Raw genomic sequence first — 23,789 nt, 5'->3', positions numbered from 1 at the left:
TTAACAAAACCACATCGGCAGGGCCGGAGGAAGCAATTCAGATGATAACGGATGGTCAGACATAAGCCGAGGTCAGAGGTCCGAAACAAGCAGAGTAGTCAAAGACAGGCCAAAAGGTCAGGGCCGGAAGCAAGCAGAGATATCCAAATAACAAGCAGAGGACAGGGCAATCAGAGTTCAAGCAGGTCCAAAACAAAGTCAAGGTCAAAACAGGAAATCTATCAGGATTCAGCAACTCAGCACACAGCAGGTCAGCTATCCACGGGAAATTAAATAATATAACCGGCAGGGAGGCTAAGCCCTCCCTGCCTTAAATACTGAAAAGCACCAATCAGAAGGGAGATGGGAGATGTAGTAAATGGCCCTCAGGAGTAGAATAAAAAAATATTTAATTAGCCCCACAGGTGCTAGAGCTCACGAACCAGGCCGTCAGCGTCCTGGCCGTTTCCCTCCCCTATAAAATGAATACCCAATTAACTTACCTTCTCCTCCGCGATGCTGCAGCTCCCGGTCACTGATAGACTGGGAGCGTGGTGCGCAGTGATGACGTCACCGCGCTGTGCTCCCAACCTATCAGAGCCTGGGAGCTGCAGCACTGGTTGGTCAGACTGAGGGACCCAGACAGTCCAGGGAGCTGAGACAGACGGAGAGGTCTGTTCGGGCACCCTAGTCTTTCCTTGCCCCTCACAGCTGTACTGGCCGTATGCCCCTGATGGCAGCCCTGCCAGCAATGTATGCTTATTCCATCACATTGCCTTCACACATTAGAGTGCTGTGACTTTTTGATGTTGTTTTATTTGTTACACCTATCACAGACACCATAATAAATTTTTCAGAATACTGACACTAATCTACCATTTGTCAATATTATCATCAAACTGATGTTAGTCTTTTGATATTAGCTAGTAATTGCATCATGTTCTGAGCTAACATATGAAGAGAAGGTAACACAAAATCGTCTTAAAAGAAGAAGGTCAATCAACAACAGGCCATCAACAAAATTGCACCACATACATCTCCTAACTTGTCTCAAAATATCTCCCAAATCGACACCTCCTTTCTGCACAAGATCTGTGTCTCTCTTCCACTCTTATCACTTCTTCCCATTCCCGGTTACAGGACTTTTTTCAGGCTGCACCCACTTTGTGGAATTCCCTCCCTCGCGCAATATGACTTTCCTCTAGTCTTCAAACCTTCAAGCGTTCTCTGAAAACCCACCTCTTCGGACAAGTTTATAATATTCCTCAACCACCCTCTTAATCTCCCTAGCTTTTACCCTATTACCACCCTCTACACAGCTAACACAAGACAACAACCCTCTGGCCAACATAGTTGTGTGACTGAGCATACAGCCCACTAAATACTTTGTAACCTTTACATTCTAGCTGGACAAATATGCAATATGATGTAGCACTTACTCTTGCGTATCGAACCATTGTCCCATAGATTGTAAGCTTGTGAGCAGGGCCCTCTTACCTCTCTGTCTGTATGTATTACCCAGTATTGTTTTATTATTGTTTGTTTCCAATTGTAAAATGCTACGGAATCTGCAGGTGCTATATAAATAAATGTTGATGATGATGATGATGAGGAAGGTGGCAAGCCACACAGTCCTAAGGCTGCATAGCAGTGTCTGTTACCCAGAACAACCAAATTAAACATGATTATATAACATGAGGACAGACATTGACGTACTTCTTCTAAACTAAAGCTCATGGGTTTCATGTTGTATTGGTAAATATGTATGTCTGAGCCTGATATATTTAATGGAAGACAGCATTGATCATCTCCTGACTGTATTTCCAAATTTATCCGTATATTTTTACTAGGCATTGCACTCATTTTGGGTCCATGTAAGTGGCTATATTAGGCAGACGTGCAGCGTATGTGGACTGCATTTTGTGAACAGAGACTTGGAGGGATGAGTGATCCTTCTGACCATTTCTATTCCCAAAGCATATACTTGCACTCCCGCCTGTCCACACCCCCATTTAATGCATTTAAATAGGTTTGGATCACCCTCTGGTTGTAGAAAGCAGTGTGTGATTGGATGTACATTTGCAGGCATAGGAACCAGTTCTGTGGGCGCATGAGCACCTCCATTATTTGTGCTGCCAAAGTCGCTAGCTATGTCAATGCATGATATTTTTTAGTCATGGAGGGGGGAGTGATAATGTAAACACCCCCAATAATTTTCATTTTAATCATTCAATTTGCAGGTTAATGCTTCTCTGATGTTACTTGCATACTTGATAATGAAAATTATTTTCATGCAATAAACAAATTAAAACCATTATGTAGCAGAATACTGCATACTGAAGGGATAAGAAAAAGAAAGAAATAGCCTAGTACTCCTTTCATCATCAATAAAAAGATGTTTCCATCCTAGATCCGCTGGGACAGTCTAGTCATGAGATCACATGATCCATACTAATTACCTAACCAAAATCAATTAGATTCACATCATGGTGTCTGATATGAAGCTCTGATTAATTGCAGCGCTTAACAGAAATTCTAATGCGGTGATATTAAACAAGACTCACAAACACATCTACCACCTAAGCAAGGATCAGATTTAAATGCCTTCATTGTTTATTTCTGCAGCTTAAATATTCCTACTTGTATTTCCCTGCCGTTACACTAACGTGTTAACCTAGTTACAGCAATTAGTGCTTCATTAGTAAGGCTAACTAACTGCAGCTTGATCCTGTAATGATTTACCAAGGTTTTCCCGTATACAAGTGCATAATCAATGTTTTCCAATTACTGCTATTGTGCAACCAGTATTTCAAATAAACTAGCTAATAATACAACCCCATTACAGAGGCTGAAAAAGCAGAAGCATTTAATTGCAGTGCAGAGCTTCTTCAGCTTTTAAAATTTTTCACACTAATAAGCTGTCATGCAAAAAGTTGTATTGATTTTTACACCACATGACTTCAACCACAAATATGTAATTATCCCTTTTATATCTAGCTGGGGGATTAAAATAATCTATAGTATGTAGCCTTTACGTATCCCTGATAGGTTTAGTGGTCCTTTACCCTTTTCAAAACATTCTAGTTTTTGATGAATGAACTTTAGACATTTCTTTCTATCACTGCCATTTGAGATCTGTTTGCATCCTGGCAGTAAAATGTTATTTTAACAATTGAAGAAGAAAAAGAAAGATTAGAGAGAAATGTGTTTTTTTTTTCAAGGTTCTACATTTGCTGAAAACTTTAGAGCTCAACTTTTGAGGATCAGTCTTTTTAAAACATATATGATACAATATATATGTTTTTACAGACACTATTTAATGATTCAGTCCCTGCACAACTGGAGCTTACAGTCTAAATTCTCTACCACACATAAAAACACATTTCCCCATAGAATGTCATACTTTCCTGTCATACTGCCCTGTATTACATATTAATTATGACAAGTTTGTTAAACTTTACCATACATATGTGTGAGTGGTGTCAGTTGTTTTTTTTACATAAGTATATGTTATAATACATTTATATATAGTTTTTGTATGCCTGCAATTTACTAGAAGTATATTTTTGGACAGCATTTTATCACAGTCAGTATAAGAAAATAGCTTTAACATTGTGAAATTAGGTCATGCTAGCAAGTCTGAATTAGGAGAGATATGAAAAGAGAACATACTAATTGAAACCAATGCTATAAACATTGATACTGGGCAAGCATACAGTGGAGGAATAATGCACAAGTGTTTGTTCTTGTGCAATGTCAACATTTGGACCCAGGAAACCAGGAGAGAGAGATCATGGGGGTGCACAATTTATCTCCACCGGGGTACCTCATTATCTCAGTATGTTTTTGTGCTGGTAAAAGGGTGTGCAGGGAAGTTTATTCTTGCACCGATTGTGTTTTGGAGCAGTAAAGGGTGATGTTATTAGAGACAAATCTTAGCGCAACCGGTGCTAAGAAAATGGAGCCTACAACTTTCATGCACACGGAATTTCAAAGGTGCAAGAAGTGGATTTGGCACCGGAAAAGCACAAGGAGGGTGAAAGAGGTCTGGTTTGAGTAGCACAAGACCCAAGGGTTACATTTATAAAAAACTTTAATGACTATTTGTAAAGTGTACAAGAACATTTTAAGACTGGCTGCACGGGTCCCGGTACCGCATCATCGCGGATTTCAGTGCACACCATGGGGTGCGCACAGAAACTTGCGATGTTGTGGTACCATAATGACATTTTATACGCACCGCTGCGCGTAATCGCGGGCGCGCAAACCTAATTGAATATGCCCCTAAATGTACCAGTTTTTTTTTATTTAGTCCCAAGATTGTGAATACAAATGTGTTTTAGTTATATACTGTACTCAATTTGTTAATTTTTGGAATAAAATAAAAAAATGGGTTGAATATTTATATGCTCTATATATGCTTTATGTATATACAGTCAGGTCCATAGATATTGGGACATCGACACAATTATCATATTTTGGGCTCTATACAACACCACGATGGATTTGAAATGAAACTAACAAGATGTGCTTTAACTGCAGATTTTCAGCTTTAATTTGACGGTATTTGCATCCAAATCAGGTGAACGGTGTAGGTATTACAACAGTTTCTATATGTGCCTCCCACTTTTTAAGGGACCAAAAGTAATGGGACAATCAACTCCAAAGCTATTTCATGAACATGTGTGGGCTATTCCCTCGTTATTTCATCATCAATTAAGCAGGTAAAAGGTCTGGAGTTGATTTAAGGTGTGACATTTGCATTTGGAATCTGTTGCTGTCGACTCTCAATATGAGATCCAAAGAGCTGTCACTATCAGTGAAGCAAGCCATCATTAGGCTGAAAAATCAAAACAAACCCATCAGAGAGATAGCAAAAACATTAGGTGTGGCCAAATCAACTGTTTAGAACATTCTTAAAAAGAAAGAACGCACCGGATAGCTCAGCAACACCAAAAGACCCGGAAGACCACGGAAAACAACTGTGATGAATGACAGAAGAATTTTTTCCCTGGTGAAGAAAAACACCTTCACAACAGTTGGCCAAATCAAGAACACTCTCCAGGAGGTAGGTGTATATGTGTCAAAGTCAACAATCAAGAGAAAACTTCACAAGAGTGAATATAGAGGGGGTAACCACAAGATGTAAACTATTTGTGAGCCACAACAACAGGAAGACCAGATTAGAGTTTGGCAAACAACATCTAAAAAAGCGATTACAGTTCTGGAACAACATCCTATGGACAGATGAGACAAAGATCAGCTTGTACCAGAGTAATGGGAAGAGAAGAGTATGGAGAAGGAAAGGAACTGCTCATGATCCAAAACATACCACCTCATCAGTGAAGCATGGTGGTGGTAGTGTCATGGCGTGGGCATGTATGGCTACAAATGAAACTGGTTCCCTTGTATTTATTGATGATGTGACTGCTGACAAAAGCAGCAGGATGAATTCTGAAGTGTTTTGGGCAATATTATCTGCTCATATTCAGTCAAATGCTTTTGAACTCATTGGACGGCTCTTCACAGTGCAATGACCCGAAGCATACTGCAAAAGCAACCAAAGAGTTTTTTAAGGCTAACAAGTGGAATGTTATGCAATGGCCAAGTCAATCACCTGACCTGAATCCGATTGAGCATGCATTGATGAAGACAAAACTGAAGGGAAAAGGTCCCAAGAACAAGCAGGAACTGAAAACATTTGCAGTAGAGGCCTGGCAGAGCATCACCAGGGATGAAACCCAACGTCTGGTGATGTCTATGCTTTCCAGACTTCAGGCTGTAATTGACTGCAAAGGATTTGCAACAAAGTATTAAAAAGTGAAAGTTTGATGTAGGATTGTTTAGTTTGTCCCATTACTTTTGGTCCCTTAAAAAATGAGAGGCACATATAGAAACCGTTGTAATTCCTACACGTTCACCTGATTTGGATGTAAATACCCACATATTAAAGCTTAAAGTCTGCAGATAAAACAAATCTTGTTTGTTTCATTTCAGATCCATTGTGGTGGTATATAGAGCCCAAAATATGAGAATTGTGTCGATGTCCCAATATTTATGGACATGACTGTAGCTCATTTAGGAAAATGCAGAAGTGCAGCACAGACTCACACTGTAGATTTGCGGGGTAACAATTTGGGCGATGGGGGTACAATATTTCCCATCTTCTTTTGAGTAACTGTGAGCACTTACTGAGTGCAAGCTAGGTGCATAAACACATCAACTTATACTGTATATACACATGTAAAAACAAGGTTTTGTTATGGTAACAAGATACTATAAAACTTAAAATTAAATAAAGTGGTTGGTCCTAAAGTTGCAGTAGGTAGGATGGTTTTTTGAGGCCATAAAATATTTGTAAATAGAAAATCATACAACGTTTTGTTTTCTAGTTGTGATTTATCAAATTTGCCCCAATAGGCACTGACATGTCAGTAACATTAAAACATTAGTTAGCTAGATTTTAATGAAACTCACTCTGTATTTTGTCAATGATATAGTTGAAACACTAATTTTGACTAGTAAATAGCTATGAGCTCTGGCTACTGCCCAAATATTTCTATTACAATCCACCAATGTTTGATTTATTATGAATTCTTTGTACAGGACAGCATAGGGTGAGTTTCATAGGCTCAGCAAATCTTAAAATTCATGCCCCCCCACCCCAAGTATAATATCAGGGGTAGAAAATATAATTATTATTAGTTTGCTACCTTAGAAATGGAATGCATATATGTTTGAACACATCTGTTTGTCTATGGTCCAATGCAGCCAAGTAATTTAGCAGGGGGTTCCTAGATCACCTTTCATAATCATCAACTATTTGTATAGCGCCACTAATTCCGTAGTGTTGTACAGAGAACTCGTTACAGCAGTCCATGCCCCATTGGAGCTTACAGTCTAAATTTCCTAACATACATACAGAGAGAGACATATTTTTGAAGTATGGGAGGAAACCGGAGCACCCGGAGGAAACACACGCAAACACGGGGAGAACATACAAACTCCTCACAGATAAGGGCCATGGTCAGGAATCCAACTCATGACCCCAGTGCTGTGAGCCAGAAGTGCTAACCACTAAACCACCATACTACCCATTCGTGTAGCTGTAAACTAAACACTACAATATATTTTTGTAGACAGCCAACAGCCTTTATAACCATCATGTTGAAACAGCTGACTCCTTACAGAACTCAGTTAATCACTTAAGGTAGTGTAAGACAGGCACCCTAACCAGGGCCAGCGCTACCACTGAGTCACAGTGAGCGTCAGCTGCTGATATTGAGGGACAGCAACTGGCAGTTTGTTACCTGCTGGCTCCTGCTCCTCCATGTTTGTAATGGGATGGGGTGGGGTGCAAGGCTATGATGTCACAACCCAGCACCACACTCCCAGAAATAGAAGATGCTGCCCCACTCTAACCTAAATATGAAATAGGGGGGCAGGGCGACACTGAGAGTTGGGGGCATTCGGTGGGTTAAACAAAATAGGATGGGGGTGCCTAGGGTACCCATAGCTCATGCACCAGGCCTATCTTTACCAGCTAGAAGAGGGCTGGCTAATTAGACGCTGCATTTAACATTTTCTGAATGTAATCACACCTCCATGGAGAGGGCCAGTTATGATTAATCAGATTTTATAGGCAGCAATTGGAACATCGACATTAGGAGGCTAATAGAATGTTCTGCATTCCATTCAAAATCATACTGCGGAGGAGCAAAATAATAAAATAATAAACTATGCATCAGGTGAAAAAGAAGCGTCGTCTCAACATTGAATTATTGCCTTTGTAGAAAATAAATATCATATTCAGTGTTAAGGATTATTTGCTAGGAATGTTTAGTGAAGTAAAAGGACATTTTTTGCACAGGGAACATTAATCATCTGCCTCTGTTAATATGAGTGCTGCCATTTAGCTTGATATTCTGAGGTAAAAAAATGTAATTCATAAACAGCAACTGAACAATTCCACTCAATAGGAAAATTATTCTGAAAAATTGAATATGGCTATTCAATTGGGCAGCATGGTGGCATAGTTGTTAGCACTTCTGCCTTATAGCACTGGGGTCGTGAATTCAATTCCCGATTATGGCCTTATCTGTGTGGAGTTTGTATGTTCTCCCCGTGTTTGCGTGGGTTTCCTCCAGGTGCTCCAGTTTCCTCCCACACTCCAAAAACATACTGGTAGGTTAATTGGCTGCTAATAAATTGATCCTGGTCTGTGTGTTTGTGTGTGTGTTTGTGTGTGTGTGTGTGTGTGTGTGTGTGTGTGTGTGTGTTAGGGAATTTAGACTGTAAGCCCCAATGGGACAGGGACTGATGTGAATTAGTGGCGCTATATAAATAAATGGTGATGATGGTGATTAAGCATATCTCAGGTATGAAAGCCGTATAATAGGTATAGATGACATAGAATAGTAACTAGGGTAGTTAGGGCCATATTAAGGATTGCTCCTGTTCTAAGTGTTGTGAAAATGTCCAAAATTAGATATGGTACACCCGGCATGCTAATGTCCCTAATTCTAACACCCCCACATCCACCTTTTTTTACTGAAAGAAATGTATGACTGGTAAGCAGACAAAAAATAAATTAAAAGTAACATTTAAAATAAATGAACATAAAACCATGTTTATGCTATCCTTAAACAGTGCTGCCCTATGCATCTGTCTAGTTGGTTCTGATTGCAGTTTCCACACAAGGTTAAGTTATTTGATTAAATATTCTAAATGTATTCAGTCACATAGAGCTGGAAGAGAAGCAAATTCTTCACATGAATAAAGTAACTAGTGCATAGAATAGTAACCGGAACATAACAAATAAGAAAAAAGTGATAGCAAAACGCAATGCATGTCTGAATTTCAGGCATTGCTGTGTTTTGCAAAAAGGTCTCCGGTATAATAAAAGCCTATTAACATGACTGCTGACATGAAGCTATCAGAGTCAGGGGTATTGATGAAACTCTCAGCTCTCAATCTGCTGCACAGGAAGTTTATCATGCAGCTGTCAGCCTCCACAGAGCCCACAAACAATGATAGCAGATGACATTTCCCTTACCTCATTTATGGGAGAGAAAAAAAATATTTAGGAGGTGTTGACGATTTCTGAGAGCATATACCATGTAAATTGATCTCTATAATATAACCATAAATATTCACAGACCATCTTTGCCTCATGGTATTTTTATAGATTGTGTTTAGGTTATAGTCCTCCTGCATAAATAGGAAGTAGCACAATCTGTTGTTGATTACATTGCAGGAGATAAGGCATATTTTATTTATCCTAAGTAAGTGTTATCTGTATAATATTATCTTATAAACACTAAACAACTGGTTCGCTCCTTAGGGCCTGATTTAGATTTACATGTAAAATAGTGACCTGAATGTACACGCAGAAATGTGGATTAACAGGTAAAATTTTCACATGTGTAGTTCAAGTTGTATGTAATTTAACATTTTTCCAATTTAAAATCCTGTGTATAAATAAATACAAATAAATAGCCAGCATCAGTGCTATAGCCTGGCCTGATTACTGGTAAAGCCGGGGGACAATGAGTGTGCCTCCCCCCCCCCCCAGGGGCAAACACAGGATTTTTAAGGGGGGTCCCCCCCCCCCAAAAAAAATATAGAGAGAGAGCGAGCTGCTGTGCATGCGGCCGCGCATGCGCAGCAGCTCCATTTTTGGGGATGCTGTACTGTACAGCAGCCGCGGCGCTGTCAAAGAAGCGTCCGCAACAGTGCTGTATTGTAGTACAAAAGAAATACAATACAATACGGTGCTGTATTACAATACAGCACCGCCGCGGACGCTTCTTAGACAGCGCCGCGGCTGCTGTACAGTACACTGCTGCTGGTAGGGGCAGTGTCTAGCTCCCGTTCGTCTGCGGAACAGAGGGGTTTCTGGAGAACCAGAAACCCCCCTGCGTGCGCCCCTGCCCCCCTCTGCAAAATCAGTAACCAGCAACAGGCTTAGCTGGATACAACATAACCTACCATGTACTTTGATATCTCGACTGACACCAGGATTATGGCATAGTTGCCTACTCATTCAATGTCCGGGAGACTCCCGGTAGAGCAGGGCAGCCTCCCGGTTCTTAATCACCTCACAAAAGTAAAGTGGCGGGGGGGGGGGCTTAGGACGCGAATCGTGCATCATTGTGGTCCTTCCACCTGCTGCAATTGGTCAGAAAAGGAGATGGCTGTTTAGGGGGCAGGGTCAAATGATGCTATCCATCTGGCACCACCCCCAACACGCTCAGCTCCCCCTGATCTCCCGGAGCAGTGCTTGTCAATATTGGCAAGTATGGATTATGTTATGGTATAACACAATTTTTTTTGGAGGGCAACATATCAAAGCTATACTACAGCTTGAGACCCCAGACGGACTAAAATAATGGACAAACATAACATAACTAGAACACATGTTTGGAACACTGTCCTTGAGGAACATTAACCATCTGATTGCTAGTCTAACTCTTATAAAAACTATAATTTAATCTAACTTAACTAACCTACACCTGACCTAAATGAACACTAATATCCTATGCTGCCTACTACCTAACTTAACCAACATTATAACAATACATGTATTATACATACTAACATAAAATAAACTATCTACACAGCAGCCTCAAGGTATTCCTTCCCATACAGCATGGGGACGCCCTGTCATAATGTGAACCAGACCTAGCCTGGTCAGCAGGGGTTAGAGCCCTAGAGGATTTTGCCTTCAAAAATCATTCCTAGGGCCGACCAGTCCCATGCTCCATTGCATCAGAACTCTTCTGGCATTGGGGTGGTGGCTGCTAAGGTAATAGTTAAAAGTTGAAAAAAAAAATATTAAATACTATTGTGGAACTACAATACCCAAATGCCCTGCCATGTCCCTTTCCTGTCTAGTCTTCCCGCAGCACTCCCCTCTCTGCTTGTTCCCTGTAGGCCTCATGTATGAAGAGCACTGTATGTGCACTGCAAAATGCCTTGGTTTTACCTTGGTGAGCCTAGATGGTTTACACAGCTTTTCTATGCTCTGCTCTTGGGGGATACCTCTACAAACTAGAAATGCATCTAGGTGTGTGGATAAGATAGAAGTAACTAAGAGCTTGTTTGATGATTGGATACAATGTTTTCCAGTCAGCTAAATGTTTTTAAATAATATTGTCACCCTGCAGCTCTATTGCTGCACCTCTTGGCCATCTAGCCCAATATTAGAATCATTGAAACAATATGGAAATTGACGAAGGGGAAAAAGTTACTTAGGAAGTCAGCAGAGAGTGTAATAGATACCTGGCACAAAGTCCCAGCTATAGTAAGTATAGCAAATATTCTGAGCGTCCTTTGCCCGATTTAAATACAGTACAACATGCTACAAGAGTAGACCCCCTGCAGAATTCTTTACCAAATATAGATACCAGATGAGATTCTGTAAGTACTCTGGATTTCAATGATTCTGAGATACCATTTACGTATTCAAGAGTACACTAGTAACAAGGAAATGTGTTGTAGTTTTTCTAATAAATTAATAATACTGAAAAAAACTTATTAGGATAAATATCCTATGTGAGGGAACAAGAGACTTAGACACTGAAGTTTTAAAGGCTGCAAAAAATTGGGATAGAGACAGCATAAACTGCAACACCAAACCAAAATGTGCATCTTATAAACACTGATACGTTACAAATACTGTCTATAATAAATTCTTAAAGTCTCATTCGGTAAATAGTTTGTTGATGGCTGAAGTATAGACAGAATAACCTGGAGTTGATTTAAGATGCAAGAAATATATTTATTCTCCTATATTGTGTAACAATAAGACAAGTTGAATCTAAATAAATAAATATAAATATAAACTAAAATAAATAAATGAGTAAACTACGAACAGCATGACACTCAAGAGGAATTAGAGACATATAGAAGCCATAGGACATATAACATATCAATTGTTGCTGCTATCTGACTTTGTAAGAACATATAGAGATAATTAGGAACAGATGTAGTCCCCACAATGTATCAAAAACACAGACAACCATTCCCAAAAAACAATCTTATGGGATCCAGTTCTCTGTGTAAAGTAAAGGACCAGTAATCATGGAATGGCATGGTCATTTCATTGTTTACCATTGTAATCCTATGACTTTTTGTAATTTCCTGACTTGGTTGTGGTATTGGGATGACTGATTGAAGAAAATGTGATAATAACGAGCTTGCTTGATGACTACTAACAATGTTCTCCAGTCTCCTAAAGTTGTCTAAATAACACTTATACTAGGTATCTATCCCCACACCTCCACATCAGTATTGGAACCATTGATACAACATGGAAATTGAAGAATGTGGATAAGTTATCTCAGAAATGATCACTTTGTAGAAAGGGTCAAAGTTACAGAAAATCAAAGATTAATATATCAAATATTCTGAATGTCCCCTGTCCGATTCAAGTACAGTACAACATGGTACAACCCACTCTGTAGAACCCTGTAGAACCAATTGTAGACATGAGTGATAATTTTTCAAGCTTTGAGATTATACGGATTTCAATGATTCTGAGCCTGTAAGTAATTTCACGAATTTCAAGATAAAACTGTTAAAAAGAGAAGAAGTCACAGCAATCCTTGTCACTCATTTTGTTTTCATTAAAATCACAACTGTATAGCAGAGTGGAGGCATGAATGAATGCTAATTAGAGTGACGGTGTGAAAGGGGGGGGAGCTATCATGTGCCTGTTACCATTCTCAACTCTCCTACTTGCTTTTCCTCAAGTGCCTGCCAAAGGATGGCTCATTGTCTTTATACCATGGGATTATGTCAAGATTAAAAACTTATTACGAGTTTTCCTTCATGTTTTAATTTTTAGTTAGAGAACAACTATTCTCTAATATTTTAAAATTAATTTAAGTTTACACCTCTCCAAGTTACAATTTTGCACCCCCAAAAAGCCTTGTGCCCTAGGCTGCAACCTAGTCAGCCCATTGGATAATCAGCCCCTGTTGCTGATATTTACATTTTTGTTACTAACTAGTAGCAAAATCAGTTATTTTACTGTCGATAAATTTGCTGATAGTTGGAAACCCTGGCTCTACCTAAGATCCCTCCCACTTCGTGTAGGTCTGTTTGAGCCATTTTTCCTGGTATCTCCAAATATTTGTGAATGTGTTTGCAAACCAAATATAAAGCTTGATTCTTTTGTTTCTTCACATGGATCATATATTCCAGTCACCTGTTTATTGTTGCTGGGAACTCGGATGTTAATATTTAGCAGATTTTATATAACTCAATAAAGAGGCCACACCATTTAAGTATAAAAAGAGACCACACCCCTAGGCTGCTAGTGAAGAATGGTGGGGAGGAGTTAGGCTGCTAGAGAAGAAGAAGGGGAGAGATAGGCTGCTAGACAAAACGATGCGGGGGAGAGACATGCTGCTACAGAAGAAGAGGGGAGGGGGATAGGCTGCCAAATAGGAGGAGGGCAAAGGGAAAGAGAAACAGAAGAAAAAGGACTAAATTAGATTAAATTTAAAGATTCTTCAATCTCAAATGAAGAATCACATAGCACTTCACAATTCATCAACACCATGATCTTATAATCATGGTATGATCCTTGCTGGGTATAAAGAAAATACAAATATTCTGGAGTGTAGCCGAGTGGAGAGAAGAATGGGTGTGGGGAGCAGTAGGCTGCTAGAAAAGATGGGGGGATAGGCTGCTAGAGAAGAAGAAGGGGGGAGACAGTCTGTTAGAGAAGAAGGGTGGGGGAGAGATAGGCTGCAAAAGAAGAGGAGGGTGACGGGAACGAGAAAAAGAAGAAAAAGAGTAAGAAAAAAAATAAAAAGAGAAAGAAAAGCAGAAAAAGATAAACGGTATAAAGAAAGTACAAATATCCTGGAGCGTAGCCAAGTGTAGATAAGAAGGGGGGGGGAGCGATAGACTGCTTGAAAAGAATGGTGGGGAGGAGATAGGTTGCTAGAGAAAAAGAAGGGAGAGAAAGAGAAAAAGAAAAAACAAGAAGAAAAAGGACCAAATTAAATGAAATCTAAAGAGTCTTCAATCTCAAATGAAGAACCACATAGCACTCCACGATTCATCAACACCATGATCTCATGATCATGGTATGATCCTTGAGGCGTATAAAGAAAGTACAAATATCCTGGAGTGTAGCTGAGTGTAGAGAAGAAGGTGGGTGGGGGGCGATACGCTGCTAAAGAAGAAGGCTGGGGGGGAGAGAAAGTCTGCGACGGACGAGGAGGGCGACGGGAAAGAGAAAAAAATAAAAGAATAAAAGAAAAAAATAAAAGGTGTAAAGTAAATACAAACATATTGGAGTGCAGCCGAGTGTAAGAAGAGGGGGGGGGAATAGGTTGCTAGAGGAGAAGGGTGGGGAGGAGATAGGCTGCTAGAGAAGAAGAAGGGGGGAGATAGGCTGCTAGTGACAAAACAAAAAGAACAAAAGAAAAAGAAATAAAGAAAAAGGGTGCTACAGAAAAAGATGGGAAGGAGGGAAACAAAATTTAAAAAAAAATGAAGAAAAAAACTTCTACAGAAGAAGAAGATGAGGGGGTAGGGGAACAACAGAAAAATAAATAAAGAATAAAAGCTGCTACAGAAGAAGAAGAAGACGGGGAGGAGGGGAGCAAAACAAAAAGAAAATAGCTGCTGCAGAAAAGAAGAAGAAGAAGAAGGGGTAGGAGGGGAACAAAAGAAAAAGAAAAAAAAAGGCTGCTGTAAAAGAAGAGGGGAGAGGAGAGGTAACAAAAGAAAAAGAAAAAGAAATAAAGAAAAAGGCTGCTACAGAAGAGGAGGGGAGGGGAAAGAAAAAAAGAAGAAAAAGAGAAAAAGAATAAAAAGAGTAAAAGAAATGAAGAAAAAAAGAAATAAAGAAAAAGGGTGCTACAGAACAAGAGGAGAGAGGGGGGAAACCAAAGAAAAAGAAAAAAGGAAAGAAAAAGGCTGCTGCAAAAGAAGAGGGGGGAGGGGGAATCAGATGAAAAAGGAAAAAAGAAAATTAAATAAATAAAAAGGCTGCTACAGAAGAAGAGGGGGGTGGAGGGAAACAAAAGAAAAATAAAGAAAGAAAAAAGCTGCTACAGAAGAAGTAGAAAGGGGAGAAGGGAAACAAAAGAAAAATAAATAAAGAAAAAGTCTGCTACAGAACAAGAAGAAAGGGGAGGGGGAATCAAAAGAAAAATAAAAAAAGAAGAAATAAAGAAAAAGGCAGCTACAGAAGAAGAGAAGGAGGGGCTAGATAGACTGCTACAGAAAAAGAGGGGGGAGAGAGGAAACAAAAGAAAAAAAAACACCCAGGAGAGTGGTGCAGGGTGCTGGTTGGTGGGATCCCTTATCGTGCACCCCCTCCTACTTCTCCTAGATGTCCTTGTCTTGATGAACCCTTGCTGGGTCAGGCTCATAAATATCTCTTAAAGTCCAGAGAAGAACAATGGGAGCAAATAGAGGAATCATCGACAGGGTAATTAGTTCAAGAACTGAGCACCCCTGTGGAGATGAGATTTAGCCCATGTGGTGCTTTTTCAGTGAGATGTTGCCTTTCCCTCATGGGCACTTCCTGTGTAGGTCATGAGCCACCCAATAGCAGGGAACTAAAAAGTAATGGCCTTGTGTCGGCCTACTGAGGGATGTAGTTTCCACACAGTCATACAAGCAAATGTTGTCTACATCCAGTAATATAGTTATGAGCAATTAAGTGGCACCGGCTGGAGAGGTAAATTTGCAAACATTCAATTGGAAGAAACAAGCGAATGATCATCATCAGCATGTATTTACACATTGCTGTACTAGGCTTACTTTAGAGCGCCCATTCCCTCCCCCTTCTGCCTCTCCAGTTGTAAGGAGGCTCTAGTGAAAGTTTGCATATCTGGCATAAGTTCAACTCAGCATCGGGCCCATAGTCTCCGCTCTTAGGAGATATCAAGGTGAATGCTTACTTTCTACTTTCCACAAACTAGAAATGCATCTAGGGGAATGAAAAACAAGTGTATTTTGTTTCATATGCAGAAATGTAGACATCTGCATCAGAGGCATATGCCACACAGATAAGGCCATGGTTGGGAATCAAACTCATGACCCCAGTGCTGTGAGGCAGAAGTGCTAACCACTAAGCCACCGTGCTGCCCACTAAGTCAGAGTACTGCCCACACTTAATACAGCTTACTATTTCTGGGAAGGAATGGGGCGGGAAATGGGCTTTCGCCCGTAGTTGATGTACAGTAAGGACATGCCAAACTCGAGCGCACGTAGCCACGTCCAATTCAAGCTTTGGGCATCTGAAAGATACTTGTTTTTCTGCCGTATCTCTTGCTCCAGCTACAGGGTTAGTCTAAGTGCTGAGTACTAGTGATCCAATGCATGCTAGAACATGTGTTTGCAATCAGGAGCAACTGTAAAAAAGAACATTTTATGTTCAGTAGACTTTAAGAACATCCTAATAAATGTATTTCATGTAAAAAAAAATAAAAAACACTTTTTTAAAAAAAGTGTTTATCATTATTGCCTATATTATTAAATGATGACATTAATTTAATATTTTTTTTTCTGTGTGTCTTTTGCAAATTTATATTTCACATTGGTCTTGCAGTGTCTTGTCTGGTAGAGCTGAGCAGACCTACACCGGAATTCCACAGCGCACATATCAGATCCGCTTAGTATGCGTTCCTTGATGAATCAGGCTCTAAAACTTTTGTGGTAGGCACTTGTTTTCTATTAGACTGCAGAAATCATTTCCTGGAAAGCCTTCATGTAGTATGAAATGATGTCACAACTTGAATACTGAACCAAAAACTGCATTCTTTTGTCCTGCTTAATGTACAAACAACTGTATCAGGCCGCACAGCTAGATAAGTTTCAACATTTTTGCTAGGCAGACTGAATGATTCTATTGGAACAAACTACAGAAGATTTGTTTATCACAAAAACAAAAGAGTCAGGAGCTGAGCTGAGATGGGACAGTACCTCTTCTGTACAAAAAACAGCTTCAATGTAAAAAAAAGATCATTAAATAACTGTGTATTTTTCTGCTGCTGTTTTGAAGTGGACATTGCCTGTTCCTCACTCTATAGAAAAAAATCAAGACATAAGAAAACAGCGCTAATAGAACCTCACATCTACAAATCAAGATACTCCTAAAAAACCTATTAATTAATCAAACTAGAAAATAGTAGGGGGAGAATTTAATTCCCAGCGTTGCACCCCAAGCTGACTCCGGAACTGTCCTAAAGGTAAACTGTAGCCATGTAACAGCATGGGTGTTCCCTTGCAGACCATAGAGGTGCGCAGGAGAGTCCAAGATGTTTGGGTACAATAGAACCTAAAAACGAGTGCAGCCGGACATTACAGTGATGCCCACTGGCTCATCGCAGGTAACTGAATTCCCCCCAAACAGTCAATCACACACTGTAGAAAGCCAGTTTGTTTCATAATATAATGCAAAATTCCCATGTGAACTTCCCATATTTTTGCTGGACAGACTAAATAATTGTAATGGAATAGACCAGTCTCTACCTAGAGCTTTATGTATATTCTCAAAAGCTGTCTTATGATCTAGCCCAGCTCCTCCTAATATTCCACACCAGGCTACCCATTTTGTCCTAATGTCCCTTAACTGTCTAGGCTAGATAATAGTTCCTGAAGTCATCCACCAATTTAGCTCCACTTGATCTAATTTATCCAAGTTAATTAATCTGTTAGCCTTGTTATATAACAGAATTATAGTTATGCTGCAGCAGATACAGCTTTGACCTCTCAGAAATGTAACCCAATTTATCCAAAGTACTTCACCAATACAGCCAATCATTGTCAGTGTAGGCCAATTTAGCCAGGTTTTCGGGGATGCAGCAGCAGATGATATGTGGATTACAATATATTTTGCGCCACACAGAGAAATACTAAAGGGCCAGGACCTACATGCAGGCAGAAGCTCACATTAGTAACATCTGGCCCTTACAGTACTTGCAACTTAATTAGTTCCTTAGTAACAGAACACGCCTCGAGCCATAGGGACAGAACCTCCAGTCTCCCTGGCAATAGGCTAATGCAATGGATTCCAAAATTTTTCAGTTCAAGGCACCCTTAGAGTCTCCATAATTTTTTGAAGGCACCCCTAACCCAAAATAATTACCAATTAGTCCCCCATCTTGCTTACCACTGGCCCTGGCTGAGGCACCCCTGTGAGATCGCCGAGGCACACCAGGAAGCCTAGGCACACAGTTTGGGAACCACTGGGCTAATGCCAATGGACAGGAGGAGAAAGGAACAGAGCTGTGGCAAAATAGTCTAGCGGGTATATTTACTAAACTGCAGGTTTGAAAAAGTGGAGATTTTGCCTATAGCAACCAATCAGATTCTAGCTGTCATTTTGTAGAATGTACTAAATAAATGATAACTAGAATCTGATTGGTTGCTATAGGCAACATCTCCACTTTTTCAAATTTTCAGTTTAGTAAATATACCCCTAAACATTTTTTGGTATCGTACACCATACTAAAAGTTCAAGGTTGACAGATCTTCCCTTACAGACACATATAAATTACACAGGTTTTCTAACAAATTAAAATCAGATAATATACATAATGAATCCAATCAGACACAGAAACTGTATAAGTTGTAATCAATGTGTACATAAGGAGCAGTTGGAGTCAGTAAGTATTCTTTCGGTTCCCAGAAAACACGTTATATAGTCAATGCTTATAGGTTCAAGTTGATGGTTATGTGCTGCCCTCCCAAATTACGTCACCTTAGGCTGTGGGCTAAATGTGGTCCTGCTTGTTAGGATCCGTAGTTCAGTAGCTGTTTAAATGTCAGCATTAAACGGTATGTTCATTCTCACCTTAAAAATAAATCAGTAAAGTAAACAGGTTGCATAATTGCTTTAGTGGAAAGCCATAAATCCCCTAAAGCAATCAGCAAATTGTTTCTCTTGCTTTAATTTGATGTTACATGAATATCTCCCTGTAAGTTAGCTCTTGCCATAAAAAGAACTGTAATGTTTCCACAGGGTAGAAAATAATGAATCAATCTACAAAAGAGTAATGAGTAATAGCTAAATGATGGCTGATCTTTCAAACAAATCCAGTCTGAACTTCAAAACTGAAATTGATTCCAAACATAGACTATAAAGTTAAATTGATCTATTGCCAATTGTACTAATAAAATTGATTCGAAATGCATTGCCTCTTAGCTGTCGCTGATTAATTCTTTAGCATGACTGCACTGTCAGAGTTATAGAAGTCATATTCTATTTCAAATGCAATCTCAGAGAGACTGATTCAGGTTTGTAATAGGATGATAAGCCCCCGTAGACAAAGCCAGAAAAAACAATTACATTAATTTACAGTACTGCAAAAAAATAAGTGTAAACAGTGAGAAAGTTCTCTGATTTTTAATTGAATTTTCTACAATGGAATGATGAGTAAGAAATGGACAGCTTAAGAAATAAATTCACTACTTTTCTGCATTTACGTGTATTTGTGTTTTGGGAATAAAAACATTCTAACAATACTCCACTATTATTCTTTGCTCCTTTTTCTATGTTCCATGATGAAGACTGGATCTAACACCATGCACATTTACTGGCTTTCACATCTGGTACCTGTCCATATCCCAGGGGGGTCAGGGCCGGTGCTAGGGTCCACGGCGCCCTCGGCATTTTTAAAAAAGTGCCCCCCCCCCCCGCAAAAATCGCTGCCCCCCCCCCAGCAAAAATCGCCGCCCTCCTCCCTCCTCCCTCCTCTCCTTACCTTGTCTCACCACCGCCGCCTCTCTGCTCCGTCTCCTCCCCTCCACTCACTGACACTAGTAAGTGGAGGGGAGGAGACAGAGCAGAGAGGCGGCGGTGGTGACTAAATAGCCTCTTCCCCCCCTCCCCGTCCATCTGAATGCTGTGCGGCGGCCGTGACAGGTATGGTCAGCGGTCGCCGCACAGTTTTAAAGTATTTTAGAATTCTGTGGCGCCCTCCAGAGCCCGGCGCCCTAGGCAAGTGCCTAACCTTGCCTAATGGGAGCGCCGGGCCTGGGGGGGGTGATTCAATTATGAGCAAATTTACCATTTTCATAAGCACAAACTTTCCAGCAAAAACGCTTACATTTTTTTCTCTTAATGCTATTCAGATCCCATAATTTTTAGACTTTTACACTAAAAATGTTAACCTCGTGACCATATGTTTTTTACACTAATAAAGTATACACAACCCAGAGAAACCAATTCTGATACAAAACCTGTTGAAATTGAAACGTATGATCACACTTGAAAAGGTTCTAAATTTCTCCTGGGCTGCCGGGACGCACCCAACAAACCCACCACCAAGGGCTGGTGCCTGTACCGAAACCAAAGCCTGACTCTTCGAAGGAGGTCAATTCAACCATTACATAAATTAAGCTAATGTGTGCCCATCAAGAGTAGGCCGGTGACTTCTCAATGTTTTTCAGCAAAACACATCATCAAACCAGTTGGTGATCAAACCCAACGTACCAGCCAAAAAAACCAGGAGCACACATAGGACACAACAGCGAAGCCGAAGGGTATTGGAACCCAAAACCAAAACCACCCCACCAGGGTCAGCAAGAGATATGCCCTGAGCAAGTGTTGGCAGCCAAAGCACCTGCAGATTAAGCTCCAAAATCAGAGAGGGAGGGCAGCAAACTTGTCCTGCAAACTAAGGGATATATATACTAAACTGTAGGTTTGAAAAAGTGGAGATGTTGCCTATAACAACCAATCAGATTCTAGTTAGCATTTATTTTACATTCTACAAAATGACAGCTAGATTCTGATTGGTTGCTGTAGGCAACATCTCCACTTTTTCACACCCACAGTTTAGTAAATATACCCCCGAGAGACAAAACAGCACTATCCAGGAAATATATAACATGGCATAAGCTGCCTCCCACATTGACACAGCATGGGTGTACCCAACTTTAAACAACAAATTAAATATTCGGCACTGAATAGGCTGTGGTGGGGATCGCCAATTGCAGGGGGTCTACGATCCCCCAACAAGCCAGTAAACAAAAATCACACAAGTGCAATGGTGCACCCAAATCACAAATGAGTTTACACTGCAGTTGTAAATTAAAATTTATTTGAGGAATTAAAACATAAAACACCAATCTAAAATATAATCAATTGCTGAATAATAAGAAAGCATACATTTTTTACTTTAACCACTGGACACAATCAGGTGAACCCAAAAGATCATATAATGAATTACACTGGATAAAAATCATCAAATATATATTAATAATCCTCAGAATTGGAGGAACATAACAAAATGTCTAACATATGGACTATCAACCCCCCACACACACTCACACACACACACACACACACACACACACACACACACACACACATACCCCCGGTTGCTCCTCTAACCCTCTAGACAAATCAACATAAACATTTGGTTATATGTAAAGTTCACAGTAAAACATATAAAGACATCATCATTATTTCATGTGCTAAGAAGATAGAAACCACAAATTTAGATTTTTGCATTTGAATCTAATTCCTTAAATTTTGTTTCATGATAAGCAGTTCTCTGGTACCAAAGCTAGCTAAGTCCTGTGCTAGAGTGATGAGGGTATATTTACTAAACTGCGAGTTTAAAAAAACGGTGATGTTGCCTATAGCAATCAATCAGATTCTAGTTATCATTTATTTAGTACATTCTACTAAATGACAGCTAGAATCTGATTGGTTGCTATAGGCAACATCCCCACTTTTTAAAACCCACCGTTTAGTAAATATACCTCACGGTCAGTAACTTACAGTTCTTTAATTTATTTAATGCAGTCTTGAAAGATGGTGAAACAATTACTTACCATGCAGTTATGTAAAGCTATAAATACCTTAAAGCAGCAATTATTAACTTTTATTATTAGTTGATTTATGTCTGCTGATTATGCATAAAAGTGAGTGGCTTTTAGGAGGACTTCCTAGTCAAAAGAACTGGAACAAGGGACTGTCACTGACACCTTATATCTTTTTATGTTTACTGCAGATACGGTGACATCACAACCTGTGAGAATGGAATCCTGAAAAGTAAATAATGAATGGCCTGACTAGAGTATCCCATCAGCTACAGCATCTACATCTGCAGCAGAGAGGATTCTGGGAGCTTGAGCCTGAGAATACAGCTGATTTGTAAACTTGTCTGAACACTATGGTAACAAAGTTATTAGATGGGAAAACGAGTCAGAAGTGATTAAATACTCTATTTGGGAGAAGGTACTGAATGCACATTGAGTATACTTAAGGTAATATTAATAGTTTTAGACAGAGGATGTAATAATTACTAGTGTACAGTTGCAGTGAATCAATAGAAACTTACATACTAAGTTTGAAAAAAGGGCAACCTTTGATAAAGTCTAAGGGGCCGATTCAATTCTGCCACGTTAGTGTAGGAATAACGCGGCGCTAATTGCATTACCGTTGATACAGTAATTTTAACCTGGATTTTTGCTCACGGCCCGAGTGCTGCTAGCAAAAATCAACGTTAAAATTACCGTACTAATGGTAATAAAGCGCACTGGTACCGTATTAACTAACGCAGCCAATTGAATTCCCCCCTAAATGTGCTGATCCAGAGAAAAACTAAACAAAAATCCAGTACAACATTTTCCAATTTAGCCTCACAGGAGCTAAGAAAATCCTTCCTGACCCCAAAAAGGGCAATCGTGTAATATACCTAGATATATCACCCACATAAAGACGTCTATTACTTACAGCTGTAGAAAAACACCCAATCTACTTTTTAATTCTGTTAGAGAATATTCCATAATTACTTTTAACAATTGAGCAGCCTACCCTTACAGTAAAGAATCCCTTTCTAGGCTGACGGTGAAAGCATCTTTCTTCCATTACCAATGGATGATCCTTTGTCCTCTATGTTGTGCTTGCTACAAAAAAGATAATTAGACACATTTTTGTATTGACCTGGGATGTATTTATACATATTAATTAGGTCATCTCTAAGGTACCCTTTTTCCAAAGTAGACAAACCTAGTTTTTGTAAACTCTATTTATAATTTAACTGTTCAGTTCCCTTACTTAATGCGGGATACAGCATGGTCTTGGCACAATGGGAAACTGTTTGGACAGATCAGAGCATAGCTTTGTGGATCATTGACTGACTGCGTACAGGGCTTATGTTATTAAAGTGCTGGGAGGTATGCATATACTCAGGGATAACTCTTGTTGGTAAAATGTAATTGTGATACGTTATATTTCTTTATTGAAAAGTAAAGAACTCACAAACTCACTATACTGACACATCCACATTAACTATTCTGCTTCTGCCATGGCAGCTAAGTAGTTGCTCTCAGAAGCATACAATTTATCATCATCGTCTATTTATATAGCACCACTAATTCCGCAGCGCTGTGCAGAGAACTCACATCAGTCCCTGCCCCATTGGAGCTTACAGTCTAAATTCCCTAACTTACACACATAGCGAGAGAGACTAAGGTCAATTTGTTAGCAGCCAATTAACCTACCAGTATGTTTTGAATTTCATAAGAAATGTAATCTTAGCAAACCTTAGCAATGTCTACGTGCATCACAACTAGAGATGCTTAGGGTTGTCCTCTACATTTTTCAAATTAGTCACGTCCACCCTGACCTCTCTTCTGATATCACATCATCATTGGAAAGCTAGTGTATCACAGCATGCAGGATTTTTTTTTTTCCAAATCTTTAGTAATTCCTTGGTGTAGCCCAGAGTTATGATTCATTTATAGTGGAGTGACAACATAATGCTTAGGTGTCACAATCTATTAAAGCTGTTCAGTGTCTTCTGTTTATTTTTAGAACC

Source organism: Mixophyes fleayi, chromosome 7 (assembly GCF_038048845.1).
Source record: "Mixophyes fleayi isolate aMixFle1 chromosome 7, aMixFle1.hap1, whole genome shotgun sequence".
NCBI lineage: Eukaryota > Metazoa > Chordata > Amphibia > Anura > Limnodynastidae > Mixophyes > Mixophyes fleayi.
The sequence above is the reverse complement of the archived record's forward strand: the minus strand, read 5'-3'. Positions refer to the sequence as shown.